Raw genomic sequence first — 22,220 nt, 5'->3', positions numbered from 1 at the left:
GCGTTGGGGAGTGCTGGCCATAGTGTGGTGGTGGTGGTGATGGTGGTGGTGGTGGTGACGGGCGATGGTTGCTGTGAAGATACTGATGTTGCAAGAGGGACTGGTGTGTTTGGTGGAGTGTTTGTATAGTTATAGTGTGTTGTGATGCTGGTGGATACAGGTCTGGTGTGACGGTGTTTTTATAGTTGTATTTGGATGTGCTGGTGATCATGTACTGCAGTTGTATCTAGATGTAGTGCTATTCCTTGTAGTTCCTCAGTGATGTGCGAGAAATAAGACGAACTGAGATCATGTAGTATTCTGTATACCTTTAACTTTCTAAGCTTGTAGTTGTATCTTCCTTTTGTATTCTTTTCCCTGTAAATTTTTTCATTGATGCGCAACAAGTAAGACAGGAACTGAAATTTTGTCGTATTCTGGGTGGCTTCAACCTTTTAATCTGGCAGTTGTATTTAGATGTAGCCTTGTATTCTATTCCCTGTAAGACCAGAACTGAGATTTTGTAGTATTCTGAGTAGCTGTATAACCTTCCACTGACACGTGCATAGAACTGCTTTGGCACCGTGGTGAGTGAGGGCAGTGGTGGTGGTTGATGGAACGCCGTCATGTGCACACGCTTCTACGTAATGATCCGCGAATAAGCAAGGCCATAATGTCTATTAGGTGTAACATCAAGTAAGAACTTAAGCAACTTTTCCATCTTTTCCTTTTTCCAGGAATATAAAACTCTGCTTATCCTTTGGGCGAACAAAAATATAACAGACTTACGAGGGAATATCTGCGCCCCGTTATTACAGAAACATACGCTGTTCCAAGGAAAGCTATTGCCTCACAATTTGCAATTCTAATATAGTCAGCCTTAAGCCATTCTTCATGGGTTACACCAGGAAAAAATGGCCTTACACGAGCGCTTAAGCCAGTTTTACCTCTACCATAATATTCCCTTCACCTCTTTCCAAACATTTTACGCCACTTGAGTGCTGTAAAATTCCACGTAAGCCGATTAAAGGTGATCGAGGCTAACAGATTACACCTCAAAGATTTTGCCGTCACCTCAAATTTCACACGCGGGACCTCGGGAGGGTAGGCAATCTGGGCCGCGGGGAAAAAATCATCCCTTTTAGCGATGAGCCTGAGAAAAGTGATCCTCATTTTGCGTGATCCTGAAGATGCATTGAGGCGGAGATCTGCATACCTGGTGATCCTCGGCGGCTGCGTGTGACGTGCCCAGGGTGCGGTACGCCTCTCTCCCTGCAGCCACGCGGGAAATTGATGGCTGGTACAAGATAGGGAGGAAAACAAGAGCGGCCATGACTACTTTTCCTCCTTTTCCTTCCCTCCTTTCCTTTCTTCCCAGTAGAGGTGCGGCGAGGAAACTTGCGGGAATTTCCTTGACACTCAGCTTATTTTGAGCGTGTTCTTGGCAGCGGAGCGCGGCCTGCGGGAGTGTTCTTGGCACTGCACGGGTTTACAGGCACGCTGGAGGCTGTATGCGTGTTTGTGGAGCGAGGATGTTCCTGCCGCTGAAATTGTTTGCACGGATATTTGGGGGGATAAAGGAATTTTTTGTGTAGCGTGCGTGTTTTTGTTAGGTAGAATATGTTGGAATTGTTTGTGGGAATGCTTTTTTAGAGGAAGATAGAAAATGTTTTTTTTTTCAGGTGTGTTTTTAAGGTAGTGTTGAAATTATTTACCTTAATATTTTGAGGGGGATAATTTTTATCTATTTATTTTTCTATGTGTGTGTTTTAGGTAGCATATGTTGGAATTATCATTATTATTTTATTTTATTTTTTTTTTTTTGAGGAAGATAGGATGATTTTTTCATGTGTGTGTGTGTGTGTGTGTGTGTGTGTGTGTGTGTGTGTGTGTGTGTGTGTGTATTTAAAGATGATGTTGAAATTGTTTGTGTGAATGTTGTGGAGCAAGATAGGATACTTTCATTTATTTCATTTATTTCATTCTTATTTATGTGTGTATATGATTTTGAAGATAATATTGTTTGTGTGAATAGTTTGGAGAAGACACTGAACATGGAATTATGTGTTTAAACATTTTCAGGATCAAAAAGTAATAATTTTCGTGAGCTAGATTTACTGAAGGGTGAGAACCTAACCATTCACTCTACGTATATTCCTTCCAGGCAAAGAAATACTGAAATAATCCCTCAAAAAATGAATAAAAAACTTGATAAAATCTCCATGCATCTCATATACAACTAGAAAGACGCATCATAATTCATGTTGCATTACTTAAAATTTAACTTTTTTCCCCCACCATCACTGTACGGCGCCCATTTTTTGTGACGCTCCTCTCTTTTCTACGCTAATTTCTTTTCCCTCCCATGTACGAGTATAACTTATTCGGCAGAGTGGCGCCCCCTTGGATCCCTAGCACTTAATTCTTTTATGTCCCCATCTGCATATATAACTTTTACGTTCAACACAGGACCAAATTCACAACTTCTGTTCCTGTGACGAAGAGTTTAACGTCTGGCCTTTGTCTAGGGAATATTACAGACTGGAGTAGTGATGAGGAAGTGGTGCAGTGGTGGTGGACTGGTAATGGTGGGAGAGTGGTGGAGAGGGATGTCTTTTTCCTAATGTGGTTGATGTAGGGGTGAAGGAGAAAAGTGACAGCGGTGTGGTGATGAGGGACTGATGTATGTGATGCAATAATGAGGGAGTGATGTGGGTGTGTATGGTGATGAAGGAGTAATGAATGCGGTGATGAGAGAGCTATGAGGGAATGGTGTGGTGGTGTTGTACTATTAAGTGAATGGTGAATGTGGTGGTGATGCATTAGTAGTTGATCGAGGAGTGTGGTGATGTACTAGTATTTAGAGAGTGATGAAATAGTGGAGGGTAATGACTGTGGCGAGGTTTGAATGGTGCAAGAATTAGTGTTACAACATAGTATCCTTCACACTGCATGTATCTCCTCCTTTACTGTCCTTTCTTTCCCTCTTATTCCTTCCCTCTTATTCCTTCCCTCTTATTAAATTACAACTGAAACATGTAAGAATAAAAAAAAAAAGACGGAGTAAATATATTATAGTTTGTTTCTGTGTTACAATGCGAGAGAGAGAGAGAGAGAGAGAGAGAGAGAGAGAGAGAGAGAGAGAGAGAGAGAGAGAGAGAGAGAGAGAGAGAGACGCACGAATAATGAAATAGTAAACTCGCGGTCTGTCCTTCCCTTCATCATTTTTGAAGGAGGAACACGACCATCTGCAGCCCTCCTCCTCCTCCTCCTCCTCCTCCTCTTCCTCCTCCTCCTCCTCCTCCTCCTCCTCCTTCTCCTCCTCCTCCTAACAGTGGAAAGAGTTATTGTTCTATATTCACTGACAATCGTTACCAGTTTCTTTTAATCTACAACATCAATATTCTCTCTCTCTCTCTCTCTCTCTCTCTCTCTCTCTCTCTCTCTCTCTCTCTCTCTCTCTCTCTCTCTCTCTGTTTTCGCCTCCTACACAAAAATTAGTAAGAGCATTTTTCTTTTTGTTTTTTCTTACTGGTCCAAAGTGGGAACGTGTTTAGTTAGAAGGTTGTTCACAAGAGAGAGACGTTCCATTCACACCTGAGGGGAAGGAATCTGGGTCTATCAGGTGTTCTGTGTGTATGGCGGGCGCTCAGGGAAACAGACCGCACGGAAATCAAACCTCACATATTTTTCCAAGGGTTTAATTAATACGTAGGAAGAGAGAGGAGGAGGAGGAGGAGGAGGAGGAAGAGGAGGAGGAGGAGGAGAAGCAAGAGGAAAACGAGGAGGAGAGGTGTGCACATTGGAGGAGGAAGGATAAGGGAGGAGGAGGAAGATGAAAAAGAAGGATGAAAGGACGATGGGAAATGGAAAAAGAGGAATGTTTAGAGACTAGAGTTCGTTGGGGGAGCGAAGGTTTAAAGTTTGTTTATGTCTGTTGATGTATTCTTGTTTTGTTGACGAGTTTCGTTTGCGAGTGTTTGTGAGGCCTTGCGCTTCTGATGGATCACGTGTGAGGGGACGAGAGAGAGAGAGAGAGAGAGAGAGAGAGAGAGAGAGAGAGAGAGAGAGAGAGAGAGAAAGATGAGATGAGCGATGTGAGGGGATATCAGCATGTCTATTTGTTTACGTAAGGCCCGTGTGTGTGTGTGTGTGTGTGTGTGTGTGTGTGTGTGGTCTAAATATAGGAATGATATCGACAACTTGTGTAAAGAAAATTTAATGAGTTTATAAAAATGTCATTGACATTATCAATAACAAATTTTATTCACTTAAAGTTTCAGATTTTCTTTTTAAAACTCTCTCTCTCTCTCTCTCTCTCTCTCTCTCTCTCTCTCTCTCTCTCTCTCTCTCTGTTACTGAATTTCGAATATTGGGTATAATTTATATTAATTTTTTTCTTAAATTGTTTAATTTTTAGCGTCGTAATTGAATGTTCATAAAGATTCGACTTTTGCATTTTGAAATTATTTTAAAGCTCATGTGAAATATCTCTGGAAATATACGTGCGCGTGCGTTCGTGTGTTCGTGTGTGTGTGTGTGTGTGTGTGTGTGTGTGTGTGTGTGTGTGTGTGTGTGTGTGTGTGTGTGTGTGTGTGTGTATGTCTGTGTGTGTGTTTGTTTGTTTGTTTGTGACACACACACACACACACACACACACACACAGACACAGACACAGACACAGACACACACACACACATACACACACACACACACACACACACACACACACACACACACACACACACACACACACACACACACACACACACACACACACACACACACACACACACACACACACACACACACACACACACACACACACACACACACACACACACACACACACACACACATACACACACACACACACACACACACACACACACACACACACACACACACACACACACACACACACACACACACACACACACACACACACACACACACACACACACACACACAGAACCGGTACTGCTACAATTTCTTTTTTTTTTTATACTGGCTAACATATCGTCATTTCCTGCAATCAACGCATTTTCTTGTTCCCTCACCCCGGGCGGCGCCGCTGGCTGAACCCTGGAATCCTGGCAACTGATGCTGCCGCGCGGGGGTCTCCTGGGGCCTGGCGGGACTCTGAGGGCTATACTTGTAAAAAGGACACAATCACTTGCCACTTTATAGCAGCGTTACAAAACTGCGCCTCACTTTATGGTCTTTAGTTCCCAGATTCTTGGTACACAGCTTGGGCAGATTTACAGGCCAGGCTCGCTTGGTACTGCAACTTCTCCACAGTCCATCCTTTGGCCAGTGATACTTTTTGTTTGTCCGTGGCTGGAGTAAAAAGACGATCTAATTCACCTAATTCAGCACCTAAGTCTGCACCTAATTCAAGTAAGACATCATAGTTGTAGATTAATCTCCGCACATCCTTACCTTACAACCAACATTTATCTACTCAGTGACTCAAAGAAGGGCTGTTCCCATTCTTTATCATTACATGCAGCCTTCGTCATGGCAGAAAGAGACTGGTAAAATAGACAAAAAATTATGTTCAACAATATATTTTATTCCCATCTTGTTTATGCCCTCTATTTGAATACGTATGCCATTATCCGGAATAATGAGACAGACAATTTTATAAACATCAGCATGTATTTTCCTCGCCGTGGTGACGCTCCTCTGCTTTAAGGTTTACGGTGGAAAACACAGTATTGTCACAGTGCAGCAGACGTGAATAGATTTGCGACATACAGTAAAGCTTGCATTGTGTGATTCAGTCTGTCAGTCATTGAATTCAATTATTTCACTCATATCAATCAAGGCTTCAGTCAGTGAGGCATCCAAATACAACACACACACACACACACACACACACACACACACACACACACACACACACACGCCAATACGGTACGCCATATTTTGAAGAAAGTCATCACATCCTTTGTCATATTCCCAGAGCATCTCGTCCCAGAAGTTGTTGCCGCTCCCCAGTCTTGCCTGCACTGGGCGGGGGGAATTAGTTGTGCTCGTCCCAGCCTTCCACAATAACCTTGACCAAGCCAGCCTTGATCATGTGGCTTCTTTGATCAGCGGGGTTCGTACGCCCTGTTGTACCGGCTTTTGTATTCGCTCAAAGACCAGATGAGGCCTTTCTTCCTCCGCGGACTGTTGCTTCTGTGTTCTTGTTGCCTCCAGCGGCTGGCCTCCACGTACCCTGCTCGTTGGACTCTGTCAGTGTCACTGTTCTAGATTTGACGTATATATATATATATATATATATATATATATATATATATATATATATATATATATATATATATATATATATATATATATATATATATATATATGCACTTATTGGTAACTCTTCTCATGTTCTTTCCATAAGGGGATGTTTTTTTGTTCTCACAGCGGTATGTGCTCCAAAACTCAGAATTCGTCCTCATACTCTTATGCCTCATACTCACTGCATTCTTATACCATTATCAAAGAGCTGCAGCCGATTATTGTACAAACACAAGTAGATATACATACAATAGAAGCTCCAAGAGGCCACGGATTATACATATGCCAGACGCTGTAAAAAACATGCGTAACTTTTCCATCTGTCATCCCCATCCATAAGCACGTATGATATTTTAAAAGGTCTCTATTGACTCGATACTAACAACCTGATAACTGAGTCGGTTCCATTCATATTTGACTTTTTAAAAATATCGTCATCGTTGTCTCCACTCTTCACATCTGAGACTTCCTGTCAATAACTTTAGACATTATTTTTCTCACTTTTCTCTTGTTGCCTTTTCTTTTCATTCGCAGACTTGGTATTACTATACAATTAAATACTATTGATGCAGAAGACAATGAAAAATACTCTTGCAGCAGGTATAGGGTTCAGAGGGCTCTCTCTCTCTCTCTCTCTCTCTCTCTCTCTCTCTCTCTCTCTCTCTCTCTCTCTCTCTCTCTCTCTCTCTCTCTATCTCTCATCGTAAACCAAACCAAACTTGCCACTTTAAATATGCCGCGTGTTCAAAGTCCCAGTGTCACAGAGCGTTCCGGGGACTGCCGCCAACACACTCCAGGTTTATTCAGCAATATCTCACGGCGGCTGAGGAGGAGGACCGGGTGGCGCTCTTTTATTACTGAGCCCCTAATAAATCGAGGGATATTTACCGCTTGTGAAGAGAGCTAATGAGAGAGAGAGAGAGAGAGAGAGAGAGAGAGAGAGAGAGAGAGAGAGAGAGAGAGAGAGAGAGAGAGAGAGAATAGTCTTTCAACTGCCGTTAATTTTCTCTGAACTCTACTTTAATGCCTATTATGAAAGTGAAGGATTTTATTGCCAGCCGCTCTAATTTTCTCTCTCTCTCTCTCTCTCTCTCTCTCTCTCTCTCTCTCTCTCTCTCTCTCTCTCTCTCTCTCTCTCTCTCTCTCTCTCTCTCTCTCATACACTATTACTCTCAAACTCTTCATAAGAAATAAATATAATACAATTTTTATGCCTTTCTTCATAAAATCTGAATGGTCCTCACACATGCTTCACGTTTTAGTTGGTCAATAAAGTGAAACTCCCGCCGCTAATTATGAAAGACGCTCGCAATAATACATGGGAAGAACAGATACCAGGAGAACTACTGGTCCATAAAAAGAGAGTGCCTGCTGAAACAACACACTGCTACTGGGATAGAAGAATGGAAGAAGACGAAGTAACTCAGAAATAATGTAAGAAAAAGAATGAATAGTGATTTAGAATATGAATAGCGCTGGAAGATTTGTCTTGTGAAAGGAAGGTTCTGAAGAGAGAGAGAGAGAGAGAGAGAGAGAGAGAGAGAGAGAGAGAGAGAGAGAGAGAGAGAGAGAGAGAGAGAGAGAGATTGGTTTAATTAGTCGAAAGTTTAGATTATCCGACGAGTACACACACACACACACACACACACACACACACACACACACACACACACACACACACACACACTGTTGAAATAACTATAAACGAAATAGCAAGGAGGGGAAGAGAAGTATAATATTAAGGATTAAGAAGAAGGAGGAGGAGAAAGGAAGAGGAAGAGAAAGTGAAAGAAAAAAGAAGACGTAGAAGAAATGAAGACGAAAATAAAGGAAGTGGAGAAGGAGAAGGAGGAGGAGGAGGAGGAGGAGGAGGAGGAGGAGGAGGAAGAAGAAGAAGAAGAAGAAGAAGAAGAAGAAGAAGAAGAAGAAGAAGAAGAAGAAGAAGAAGAAGAAGAAGAAGAAGAAGAAGAAGAAGAAGAAGAAGAAGAAGAAGAAGAAGAAGAAGAAGAAGAAGAAGAAGAAAATATGAAAGTGTTTTAGATATAAGAGAGAGAGAGAGAGAGAGAGAGAGAGAGAGAGAGAGAGAGAGAGAGAGAGAGAGATAATACAGTTAAGAGGCTGGTTGGGGCCGAGACAGGCGGAAAAAAGGGAAAATGAGGAATTAACCGAGTCATTATCACGTAATCAGGTGGTTGAGAGAGGGAGCAATCTCTCTCTCTCTCTCTCTCTCTCTCTCTCTCTCTCTCTCTCTCTCTCTCTCTCTCTCTCTCTCTCCCTCCCTCATTATCTCTATTTAAGTGCAAGTAATTATAATCATAAGGCTTTTCCTCCTAAGGCTTAATTAGTATACATTTGAATTACTTGTTACCATGCTTCCTTAATCCAACAGTTCCCTCCTGTGTCGGTTACTTTATTATTATTTTTTTTTTTATGAGTAATTAACGTTTTTTTTTTTGTGTTGAGTTGTTGGTACTGTGAAGGTTGGTGGTGGTGGTGGTGAGGGTGATGGTGTTAGTAGTGGTGGTGGTGGTGGCAGTGGTAGTAGTGACGATTTTATTTACATTTTTTTTTTCAGTGGATAACCATCGTATTTTGTCATATTCTTTTTATTAATTTATTGCAAATTTCTAGTATTCTTTTTTTTTATATTGGGAATATGACAAGTAAACGTAGATTCTTTTTTCAATACACTTAATACATTTTTTGGCATAATAGGAAAACCGACCTTAGAAAAAAAATAGTAATAATGAAAAAAAAAAAGACTTCTAATGCTATTCACTGAAAGATATATATATAAAAAAGAACCACAACGAATATCCAATTTAATTTCTGAGGTGTCTTGATATGAATGTATAATTTCATAACTTGCAATTCATTCTCACTGATTATAATTGCATGTCGGGGAGTCCAGGCGGCGATTGTCCCCCTATCACTTGACGGTCCCCGAGGCAGCGAGCAATTGTCAATGTGTATCAATATTTTTCTTCTAGTCCAAATGCAAAGTAAACACGGATCCCTCATCTATTTTAACGAGCACGCACGTCATTATCTCTTCAAACAAACAAACACACATACAAACAAGCACACACACACACACACACACACACACACACACACACACACACACACACATACGTACACACCACACCATACAAAAAAAAAAAAAAATATATTTTTCTCTTAAATTTGCTGGTAAAAAAAAGGAGGAAAAAAAAACTTCTCCACACCAGACGAATAGTTTTTACAGGTGTCGTTTCTTTTCCATACTATTTTATTCCTATATGGATCAGCAATATCACCTAACGCTTGGGAAACATAACAGACAGACAGACAGACAGACAGACAGACAGACAGACAGACACATCGGAGGAAAATGTTGAATGTAACTGAGAGAGGAAGGGAGGGAGGGAAGAGAGGAGGTGATGAGAGGGAAGGAACAAGGATGGAGAGTAGTGAGGAGAGAGAGAGGGAGGGGATCGAGTGAAGGAGAGAGGAGAGGAGGTGGTGATGGAGAGAAAAGGGCAAGAGGGAGGGAGAGAGAGAGGGAGAGAGAGAGAGAGAGAGAGAGAGAGAGAGAGAGAGAGAGAGAGGGTGAGAGAAGGACTTGCTCAGCATAATATTTACCTCACTTTTTTTTTTTTTCGTGTCGTGGAGTGAGAAGATAAACTCAAGGGGCAGTGTCCTGAAATCTCATCAGTCACTCCCACCCTCTAGCTTCTTCCTCCTCTTCCTCCTTCTCCTCCTCTTTTAGCACTGCTCCTGTTGTCGTCGCCATCATATGCTTCTTCTTCCTTCTCCTCCTCCTCTATCATCCTCATCTTTACTTTCCTCCGTTCCCCTATCTACCATTCCTCTCTCCCTTCCTTCCTTTCTTCTTCCTCCTCCCCCTCTTCTTCCTCTCCCTTCTCGTCATCATCATCATTATCATCCTTCCTGCAGTCCCTTTATCTTTCCCTTTCCTCTTCCTCCTTCTGTCCACCTCCTCCTCTTTCCTTTACCTTCCTTCCCTCCTTCCTCCGTCTCTCTCTCTCTCTCTCTCTCTCTCTCTCTCTCTCTCTCTCTCTCTCTCTCTCTCTCTCTCTCTCTCTCTCTCTCTCTCTCTCTCTCTCTCTCTCTCTCTCTCTCTCTCTCTCTCTCTCTCCCTATAGAGCCACGAAAAATGTCAACATGAGCATTAATCACCTCTCTCATTAGTCTCTGGACGTAATTACAGGTGAATATTACGCTCAATTTACTCTTCAGAACGTTCCCAATCTCATCTTTACTGGGGACGTTGCTCTCTCTCTTCTAATATTCTTTTTTTTATATATATATACAACCAATGCTTTTTTTCTACTTTATTCCTTATACTTCCTTTTTTGCTGTCTTATTCCGTTTCTCTATAGCCAGACTCTGCTGATGCCTTTCATCTCTTTATGCTTTCATTTACATTTTTTTCCAAGGTGGTTTTTCTCTCATGATATTTTTTTTACACCAATTTTCTTTTTCTTATTTTCCTTATATCTTTTATTTCTCCTAATACTCCCTCTGTTTAGACCCAAACTTTGCTTATTTCTGATCTTTCCTCCCCTTACATTCTTTCTCTGCAAACGTGCCCTGCAAATTCTTTCCTTTCTTCCCTTATACTCTATTTCTACAGTCCAGCTATATTAATTCCTCTCCCTTCCTCTCTCCTCCTCCTTCCTACATCCAAACATTGCTAGTTCCAGCTTCTATCCCTCCCTGCTAGATTCTTTTCCTTCCTCCTTATATGCTTTCTTTCTTCACTGAAGCTATATTCTGTGTGTGTTCCTTAAACACTTTCTTTTGACACCCAGGTCCTGTCAATTTGCAAACGTTTTCTTTCTCCATTCTTCTTTTCTATACACAGATACTTCCATATTGTCGTTTCCTCTCTCTTACTTCTTATTTTCTACATCAAAACACATTTCCTTTCTTTCTATACCAAAATACTGTTAGTCTTGTCCCTTTTTTTCCTTCTAACCTCCTACTTTCCGCACCTAAACCCTTGTATTTTGCACTCCCTTCCACTCCCCTTCCTTTCTGTACCCAAAATCTGGTAACTTCTGACCCTTCCTTCTGACCTCTCTTAGTCCTCCCTATCCCCCCCTCTCTCTCTCTCTCTCTCTCTCTCTCTCTCTCTCTCTCTCTCTCTCTCTCTCTCTCTCTCTCTCTCTCTCTCTCTCTCTCTCTCTCTCTCTCTCTCTCTCTCTCTCTCTCTCTCTCTCTCTCCCCCTTCAGGTATCTAATTCAAGGTCCTCTGCAGCAGGTAACTCCGTCCTCCTGCTCCGGTTACCTGTTCCTCAACTAATTAACAGATGGCATTTGCACCTGGATGCCTGCGTTAGATACTGCAACATACGTATATATTTGAGCAACATTTCCCCCCTAAGCACAGGAGCGAAACTTTGCATGATTTCAGGTATTCACAGGTAACATATCTGACGTGCATAATTATTACCTGCATTACGGCAGAGTGTTTGTATCAGTATGTGCCTCAGGTAATGAATTGTAGCATCATATGTATGTATTTCGCTGTGCTGGGGAGTGTTAATGCTGCCAGTTGCGTGACTTACTCTCCTCTTGGGGGACGGGTTAAATAAGTAGTAAGCCTGTGTTGAATATTTGGTATTTATTTATTTATTTGTTTATTTATTTGTTTATTTATTTATCAATTTATTTTTGTTTATTCATTTTATTTTATTTTATTTTATTTTTTTGTGTGTGTGTAAAGGAAAGTCGTATGGGATAATTGGAGCAAGTAATGAGTGTTTGTTTTGTTTGTATTTGTAGTGTGTATGTGTGGTATTGTTTCTGTGTGTAAGAGAGAGAGAGAGAGAGAGAGAGAGAGAGAGAGAGAGAGAGAGAGAGAGAGAGAGAGAGAGATGTTCCTTTGTGTACATGCTGATAAACACTTCTCATATGTTTATTTGTTTGATCGCCAGCTCTCACAAAGCCTCGCGTTATTCCTTTCCTTGCTTGTTAAATCTCAATACATTTCTAGTTCTCCATTTATTTTCTGTTTCTTGCGTGTACGTTCACTTGCTTTTCCTTCAGTTTGCTTCAGTTTTAAGATGCAGCTCAGAGTGAAACAAATTTATTTACGTTCATGCTTCATTTTCTTTATCTGATGTGTGTGTGTGTGTGTGTGTGTGTGTGTGTGTGTGTGTGTGTGTGTGTGTGTGTGTGTGTGTGTGTGTGTCTGTCTGTCTGTGTGTGCTCACGCTTTACTGAATATCAAAAGCATTTCTGTCTTGACGTAGAAACGTTTGCAGTTCCTTTTACTGAGCCGGAAACACTCGCTGAATGAAACCTGCGGGTAAATCCGATTAATAGTACGTTTGGTCGAGGTTCGGTATTCTACTCTCCCTCATAATATACATTCAAGTACTAGTCCTCCTCCCGCTACATAAATACCCCCACTCTTACTGCAGGGAAAGAGACACGTACTGGAAGGGAAAAAAAAAAGTCATAGAGAGAGAGATGTTTGACAGACGAAAAGAATTTGCTTTCGTTCACCATTCTTTTTACAGCAAGCGTGGAAAATGTCGCTATCTCGCACCCTTGGGAAGATGCAGGTTTACACAACACGTCCTCGGAGCTATACTTGTATCACGGAGTGTGGGATGGGAAAACTGCCTCGCCCCTTCAAGAACTGGGGGAGGAAAAGTGGCGAGAGCAAAACTTAGCAGTCAGTCACACGCAGCACGAAAGACAGTGAGAAAACTGCATTTTTTGGTGGTTGCAAGACTCGGGGGTCAGTTTAAGGTGGTCGTGGGTCGTACCTAAAAAAAAAAAAAGAAAGAGAGAGAGAGAGAGAGAGAGAGAGAGAGAGAGAGAGAGAGAGAGAGAGAGAGAGAGAGAGAGAGAGAGAGAGAGAGAGAGAGAGAGAGAGAGTCCAGTACACTCCGCACAAGATCGTTTATTTTTAGTATATCAACCCGCACCTTCCATCCATTTTTTTTTTGTGTAGGAGTAGTGAAGGGTCTTTGCTTGCGTGGATCAGGGCACTGACACACCCACACGCGCAGTAATACATGTAAGAACACGCCATGAAGGATGCATGACGTGATCTCGTATTATTGATGGCGCTGAGTGAGGAATGCTGTCCATTGTGCGCGCTGTAATAAGGTGAACCATACCACACTGTCACAACCCACACACACACACCGTAATAAATTCACGAGCGCGCAATGAAGGGTGCAGGAAATAACCTGGTATTATTGATGGCCATGAGTGGGGATCCTCGTCACACGCACATGCTGTTGTAATCTGAATACACTGCAGACCCCAAGTTGTGGAGGGATTCAGAACTTCCTCTTTAAACCATCTACTGCTTAGAGGAACATTTATAAACAGTAAAAATGCACGTATGGGTACACAAAAAAAAGGAAAATTGATGGTTGATTTTGTCTTTTAAAGCTACAGGAGTATTTCTGGAACTAGAACTTGAAAAATGTGAATGAAAGGCAACACTCTCTGAATAACTGAAAGGAAACGAACATGCATTTTCAAATCACACATTCAGAAAAAAAAAAACACTATTTCCACATACAACTTTCCGATTGAAGGCGATGATAAAGACAGACAGACAGACAGACAGACAGACAGACGAAGTATAAATAGAAGAAGCGCAGTGAGTCGTCAAATCAATATGCGCCTTGAAAGAGAGGGGAAAAGAAGACAGGCGGGATAAGGTTCTGCAGTATTGAGTAATATCTCCATTGAGTGCGATATTCTCGGGAAATCCCAAAGCACCACGATTTTTCCGCCCGTGGATGCTCGAGGCTGCTTGCTGCTGCTGCTGCTTCTGGAGAATTGCTCGGGGCGGTGACAAATTTAAACGCTTCAATACAGAAATCCCGAGACGGAGGGAGTTCCGCTGTGAAGACGAAATGGCTGGTGGTGCTAGTGGTGGTGTAGTACGGGAGGTGGAAAAATTTGAGAGGTTAGGTGGAAGGCGTGGCTGGGTGGAGATGGAGATGACAGGTGGTGCTGGTTGTGGTGATGGTGGTGGTGGTGGTGGTGGTGCAGGCTGGAACAAAGGAAGGAAGGTCTGTAGAAGGAATGATTAACTGTGCACTAGGGACAGTAAAGGTGGCAAGTTGTTGGGTGTGGTCCTGGTGTTGGTATTAATGATGGTGGTGGGTGGTGGTGGTGGTGGTGGTGGTGGTGGTACTGGTGGCTATGAGCAAGGGCGGATGGTAGGGCCATTTTACAGTAAACTTCTCAATTTTTTTTCAGTTATTTCTTATTTATTATTTCGACGTAATCCACGAGAGGCCTTGAAATCACATGAGCTGTTAGAAAAGACTGGCAGACATATTTTCCTTTTGTAAGTATATATGTATTTATGTATGCATCCATGTATGTATATACGTTGATGGGAACATTGATAAAGGATAGGGTTTGGAATACATCCCTTGCAGAGAGAGAGAGAGAGAGAGAGAGAGAGAGAGAGAGAGAGAGAGAGTCATCGTTCACAGCCAACCATGGAAGACTTTACCTTCATAAACACCTTAAACACGTCAATTTTACTGCGGGCCGGGACTCGCACACCATCGCGCCTTGCAGGACTCCAGCCAGAGAATAGTCAGTAAGTAAACAAGTGGACGCGATCGGTGACGTATAAACAACGATCCATGGCTGCAGCGTTGAGTCTTTCCCCTTGGCATTCACCACCGCCCAACACGCTCAGCGCACATGTCCAGCAGGTGATGGCCGCGCTCACCACGAGGCTGCCGCCGCCACACATCTCAGTGCGGAGTGACAACTGGCAGTGCAACAGAAAAAAAAAAATAAATAAATAAAGATAAATAAATAAATAAAAGAAATGAGGATAGGCAATAAAAGACTTTTTTTTAAACGAAGGACATGTTAAAGAGTTCATTGATGCTAAATTTCACAGCTATAGAAGTTTTATGTCTGCGTAGTAGACTTGGGTTTAGTGAATGAAACCTTAAACACTTTATTGATCAAAATTCTGTCTGACAAGAGGGCGAGACAAAATGAGGAGACCAACAGGGAGGGTTTAAAGCAAGGAAATAAGAGAAAATGAACAAGTCTTTAGTTTCCTTGGTTTGAACTGACGTGTTGGAGGCGCTGCAGGTGACAGGTGGAAGCGCTAACACTTGCCTGTGGAACAATAAAAGAAGCATGCACCCAAGCTACAGGTGCGCTTGCCCCCTCTGCAGCAATTACAGCGAGGCATCTCACGTGGGACAAGGAAGGGGCGACGAGTGGCGGTGAGTGCGGCGTGACGAGCGTAATTAATAGCGGAGAGTGCGGCAGGGGGAGTCAGTGTCAGGGGGCATGCAAGGCAACCGGACTCGCTAATGAGGGCAATTATGGAGTGGAGAGGCGGCTGTGGCGAGGGTGAGGTGGTCATGGCACTGAATTGTAACTGGAGGAGGTGCCATGACAACCACAATCACTGCGAGCCTGGTGGACGTAGTGGCTCCTGTCTACTGTACTTGAGCCACAAACACTCCGCAGTGGAGGGCGTTGTTTTGCTTTCATCCCATCCGTGTGAGGTAAGACTCAGGTACTGAGTGCTATGTGGAGAAGGAGAACCTTTTTTTTTTTTTAGCAAACTTGTTTTTTCATGGTAGTTATCTTGTTCGTCTTCTTGGTTGCGATGGGCAGGGAACATAATTTCTACACAACACTGTGTGGCGTACCGAATGTTACCAATTCAGTTCTGTCTGTTTTTCTCAGCTGCTAGTGATGTGGCATTGCATATTTTCTTTTACTTTTTATGGATTGTTTTACGCTTTTACCTTTCACTCTGAGCAGGCGATAAACACAGTCCGTATTTTACTATCATATCAGCATCATGTCAGGTGTAGAATATTATTCTGCACCTTCGTGGAATCCTCTACGTAATATAAAAGGGGAAACGTATGCTAATTTCATGAAGCTAACGTTACTTTTACTATTATATATATATATATATATATATATATATATATATATATATATATATATATATATATATATATATATATATATATATATATATATATATATATATATATATATATATATATATATATATATATATATATATGTTACAGTCAATACCTGAATCCAGACAATTTGTAAAGTGACTTATTTTTTCAGGCAATTTGTGAACTGCCTGGTTAGGTTAGGTTAGGTTAGGTTAGGTTAGGTTAGGTTAGGTTAGGTTAGGTTAGGTTAGGTTAGGTTATTTATTCCACGTTCAGTTGCCAGATGTCACAATATTTCCACGCCAGCAGACGAAATTCCACGATACGGCAAACCTGGGAACAGCTCGCCACTGCGTCGAGGTGGCACTTACTGTATTAACTCACAGCTGTTCTAGAAAGGAAGTGAGCTTGCGAGTGGCGGATTGTAACTCCATCGCATTAGTTCTGACAACAGTGAGCCTGACGTCATGTGGGTGTGGGGTGTGACGGGGGAGAGGATGACGGCAGGCACGAAACAGTCTTGTCTCGACTCATGCTTCGCTTCATTCAAAGTTAATAGGAAGTCGGTGTTTGAGAATATGCGTAACCATTCCTCAGTGCTGGTGCCTCTTCCTGGCCTTAATAGACACATGCATAATGTTATTCCTTCCAACCATTAACGTGTCATGTAGCAATACACATCTTCATGTGTAGACAAAAGATCGGAGTATTTTCACTCATTATTTATTTGGAAGAACATTAAAATGTTTATTAGTTTCTCAAACTATTAATCATGAGATAATTAATTATTACGAGATACCAATAAAATGATGCAGAGCGGTGACACATAAGTTGTCATATGTTGTGGATGCTCCAGTTCATCCCACAATAATAGATGATTATACAGCAACAAAGCGCCAGGCCACTATTCACACTCCTAGTGAAGTACTGTATAATAGTTTAATCAGTCACGGCGTCTTAGCAGTGAGATCAAAAGGCCCAGGGTAGGGTAACGAGACGGCTGCCTCTCGCAACAACTTGAAGGTCAAACTTGTATTATAATTATATTAAAGCAGCGAACTGAGCATTCTACTACAGAGCCACGCGGTCCTCTTGATTACAACGCTAATGCCTCTTTCAGCGTTGATCTCAGTCAGAGTAACCAACACAGAAGATATGAATAACAAGTTGCCTCCTAAACAATACAACACTATCACAACACACCTTGAGATGGCACCGGTGTGGTTTAGTTTAAGCGCTGCACCTGTTGTGATGTCACTGACTTTACTGAGTGCAGGAGTAGCACAAATCAATTCGTTTTGTTGATAATGGAACGTGGTGTGAGTCGCGACATGCAGACCCCCTAGTTCCTGCCACACACCACACCGCACCGCAGCCTGTGATATTAGAAGATAGGCACTGAATGAGTCTGAAGCATTCTCATCCACCACCAGCTTTCTGAGGGAGTGCACTGTATTCACCCATCAGTATTATGAAGGAGGCTGGCTGTGTTATCTCGCACACAGCACACTTGACAAAATAACCGGCTCGTTAACCACCCGGATATCTAAACCATACTAGATATTGTCATTCTTTACGCGCTGAAATGCAAGTCTCAGAAAAAATAACATTACTCGCGCTATTCATATCCATGTCACGATTCTCTTTACTACGATAATCATCATCATCATCATCATTCATCATCATCATCATCATAATAAGAAGAAGAAAAAGAAGAAAAAGGAGAAAAGAAGAAGAAAACTGCAGTAAACCTCTTTCTCTGCAATCCATCACCCCTATTTGTACTTTCCATGTATTTTGACGTGTACAAGGAAGCGGAATGAGCAATAGAGAAATGAGTGGCAGACGTCCCTTAAATCACTGGGCATTGTTTCTCGCGTGTCCTGTCCCTGTACTCTGTCCCGAGGTGACGGCGCGTCCTTGTATTATTTAGCAGGTGACTTGTTTGTTCTTTGGATCTGGTGCAGTTCTTGCCTTTACCACTCGTCTGTATTTCCGACATAGGAGGAAAAATAAGTGGGACTAATTTCCCGACCATGTCGGTGTCATCAAACAAGTGTTGGATGTCACCTTTCGTCCTTTCACTTTTTTTTTTTTTCTTCATATAAACATGGTGAATATGAACAGCGCCGCAGTTTAGCAGAGAGGCGTTCGTCAGAGGTTCTGTTCTATCCTTTTCATAATATTACACTCTGAAATTTCACAAAATAAGTTTAATTCCTTATAATGTTCGCTGTATCAGTATGAGAGCAATAACAAAATATCGAGATGATGAAAGGAGGCCCAAGCTGTGCTACTGGCGGCCACCAGAGGGCTCTCACGGCTTTCATGTTCAGCCACAGAAAGATTCCAGAAACCTCGAGGGACGTCAGTGTGCGTGTTCCTCCGCCACCTGTCCGCCTAACCTGCCGCCTCCCCTCCCTTGGACGCCCCTTGCTATGCCAAGTAAGTGATGAGCCGCCCCTGACACCCTCGGGAGGCGTCTTGAGTATATTCTATGAGCTGATGAGGCGTGGCGGCGCGACGAGTCTACTGTGGGACTGTTGCGGGAAGGTGGCGGCAGGACAAGGCTTGGTGCCGCTGGGATTTTATTATTACTGGTGTGTGTGTGTGTGTGTGCGTGTGTGTGTGTGTGTGTGTTCAGAGTAACATGTGAAAATATGTAAAAGTTTCGTCTATTTTAAACACGTTAGTAGTGGTTACGTGCTTAGTGACGGGTAGTTCCGCAAGGTGGCTGTTCCGCTGACCCACCATACCCAGCCCGTCACTCTCCCTCTCGTCCACCAATCCTCCCCCACTTAACCACCCAACTACCTTTCCTTTAAGTATTTTCACAGTAAAAGCTATGATATTTTTTGTAATTTTATTAGTTGAATAGGAGGAAGCTGCTGACCACTATTTTGCAGCATTAACCGCGGGATGGCTGAGGAATAAGGAATAATATGATTACGTTGCGTGCTTTCAGTGGTCCTGCACGTGAATGATAGGGGGCGGGGATGAGCGAACGGAAAAAGAGGAGCTGGAGAGAGAGAACGGGTCTGGGAGAATAAAAGATTAGGTGATAGTCTTTACTGCACAAGTGAATCACCGTGAGTGTAGTGAAGGCAGTGCAATGCTCTGAACACTTGGATAAAACGAAATATTTAGGGTAACTAAGGCAATTACCACGCCATCAGTTTTTCACCACATCCTCTCCTACCTCCTCCCTCTCCCGTGAGCTTAGTAAGGCAGTGGTATGCTCGGAACACTTGTAAGTCAAACAAAATATTTAGGATAACTAGACCATTAACAGTTTCTCAGTAATTCTACACCAGTCTCCCTCGCTCCCCATTCCCCTCTCTCTCCCGGTCTCTCTCGCGCCGCACGAGCAAGGCTAATTCTGTCACTTGCCGTCACAGTTCAACTTAGGGTATTTGCTTTAATCACATGAACTGACAATGATTTAATTTGATGCAATCCTCTTAGGCCGCGCGAAGCAGTAGGAGTGAGGCTATTAGCAGGTTAATAGCGGGAGCGTGACCCGGCCTCCCCCACACTCCGGGAATGGATGCTCCTATGGTCCCCTCTCCCTCTCATACCCCCCCTCCAAGCTGACCGCCGCCACGTCTAGACACTTGAATGGTTTAAATAGCCCTCGCGTTACACTTAAATGGCCCCGATCGAACATTCACAGCTGCGCTACAATGGGTTTGGTTATACAGTCTTATTGAGGTGTTCCGGCATGGCATTCATTGCGAGCGTTTGCTGTGCCTGTTAAGTAGGAAAACTAGATAACTATATTTGCTTCTACTTTCACAGTGTGTATTTTTTTTAGTCGTGTCGTGTAGTATTAGTCTGTCGTGTATTTTTTTTTTTATACCGTTGATGTATTTTATGTGCTTTGAAGATCATTTTTTTCTTCAAAGGTTGCTTTGAATGTTAAGTTGTTGAGTACTCAGGTATTCGTACCTACGTGGCCAGGAAGGAAAAAGGTAAGTTTAGTTACTAGGCTGTTCCCACGAGTGTGCCTCTCCTTCCCTCCCTCTCTCTCCCCATGAGGCCATTCCCTGCCGCTCTTCCCTCACTGCTCATCCAACCCTACTGGTACTTTATCGCCACCACCACCGTCTACCACAACCACCAGCACCACCACTACTGTTCCTCCACTACCCCACTACCAAGTACTGTTTCTCCATCACCACCACTATTATTGTTTCCTAACCACCACCACCACCACCATTACCACACAATCATCACCACTATAATTGTTCCCTTACCAATCTTCACCACCTCCATTCTTACCACCACCATCACCACCGTTTCCTCACAGCCCAGTTACTCTGCTCCGCTGTGTACACTGTTGGTCGCCTTTTCTCTCATTTAGCACCACTTGTTCTCGCTTTGTCTCGGGTAACTAGATTATGGACGTTTTCACTGCATTAAGAGTGTTGGTGGTGTGGCGGCCACTTCCTTCTCGCGTCCCTCTCGTCTTGTCTTGATGTGCACCCACGCGTTGCATCTTATTGCTCGCTCCCTGTTTCTTCTTGTCCATTTCTCTCGTATATATTACCAGAGAGAGAGAGAGGAGAGAGAGAGAGAGAGAGAGAGAGAGAGAGAGAGAGAGAGAGAGAGAGAGAGAGAATTACCGCAGGAAACATTCTCCAATTTGCAATATTTTAGCAGTGAGATCATCTTGTTCCATCCAGGAATCGGGGTCAGTAATGGCCTGGGCGCCGGGGAGGTCGCGCAGGACATCACTTTATTTATTCCCTTGGCCATGGTGGAGGGAGAGTCAGCCACACGCGGAAAGGGAGGAACAGCGGCCGCTCATCGTACTTCCAATATATTCCTGTTAATAGGATAAAACTGCAGGGACTGAGTAATGAAAAAAAAAAAAAAAGATGGGGGAGGGAAGGGATAATAGAACCAGTAGAGAGATTACTGTTAGAGATTCATTGCTTGTTTCCTCAAATTGGGATCCTCTCATCGCGTTACCAATATATACGTACCAATACTCGTGATAGCATGATAAAAAAAAAAAAAAAAATCGCAGATGTATAAATTAGGAAAAAAAAAAGGGGGGTTATAGAGCCAGTGCAGAGATTAGAGGTTCATTACTTTGTTTGCTCAAATCGTGAGCCAATATAATGCATACTCGTGTTAGCTTGATGAAACTAAAAAGGGGACTAGCTTGATGAAACTAGAAAGGGGACTGGTAATGTAAAGGAAAAAAAAAAATGGGGTAAATAAAACCAGTGAAGAGAATACGGTTACAGATTCATAACATGCTTCCTTAATTGTCTGCCTCTCATCAGGTTACCAATATATGTATTCTTGTTAGTGATGAAATTAGAGAGAGAACCGGTAATTTAAGGAAAAAATGGAAAGGGTAACAGAATCAACGAAGGGAGTATTACTGTTGCAGATTTATTACTCGTTTCCTCAAATTGGCAGCCTCTCACCGCATTGCCAATATGTATACTTGTGTTAAAATAATGAAACTAGAAAAGGAATGGACTGAATGATGAAAAGAAAGGATGGGGACGCGGCTGAGGATGGATTAAGTGATGAAAAAAAAACAAGGAAAAGAAGGGGCCAGGAGATGGACTGAGTAATGAAAAGGAAGGATGGGACGGGGATTGATTAAGTAATGAAAAAAAAAGAGGGGAATGGAGTCACAGAACCAGTTAAGAAATCACTGTTGAAGATTTGTTTCCTCAAGTCGTCAGCGTCTTATCGCGTCACCAATGTGTAAAGTTCTGTTAGCATGATGAAACTGGAAAGGGGGACGGGTGAAATAAGGAGAAAAAAGGAAAAAGATAATAGTTCCAGCAGGGATTAATGTTAAAAAATATATATATTAAATCGTCAGCGCATATCGCGTTTCCATTGTGTGTAATCCTGTTAATATGATACAATCTAGAAGAGCAGATGGATAAATTAAGAAAAAAAAAGGCATTGGATAACAGAACGAGCAGAGAATACCGATAGATTCACAATGCCGATGATTTGATG

The 22,220-nt window shown here is 42.5% G+C and overlaps 1 protein-coding gene and 1 long non-coding RNA gene across 4 annotated transcripts in view; one reads left to right on the top strand and one right to left on the bottom strand.

The window, feature by feature from the left end:
- Positions 1-22,220, bottom strand: part of LOC135099421 (synaptogenesis protein syg-2-like) — a 197,630-nt gene that overhangs the window by 59,155 nt on the left and 116,255 nt on the right. The gene's annotated exons all lie outside the window — the stretch shown is intronic.
- Positions 18,151-22,220, top strand: part of LOC135099432 (uncharacterized) — a 113,936-nt gene continuing 109,866 nt past the window's right edge. The window contains exon 1 of one of the 3 annotated variants that reach the window (XR_010267947.1): positions 18,151-18,671. This is a non-coding gene — a long non-coding RNA (uncharacterized LOC135099432). The remainder of the gene's footprint in view (positions 18,672-22,220) is intronic. The other 2 variants (XR_010267948.1, XR_010267949.1) reach the window with 2 other exon arrangements.

This window comes from Scylla paramamosain, chromosome 4, assembly GCF_035594125.1.
Source record: "Scylla paramamosain isolate STU-SP2022 chromosome 4, ASM3559412v1, whole genome shotgun sequence".
NCBI lineage: Eukaryota > Metazoa > Arthropoda > Malacostraca > Decapoda > Portunidae > Scylla > Scylla paramamosain.
Note: the sequence above shows the minus strand (reverse complement) of the source record. Positions and strands in the feature narration are given on the sequence as shown.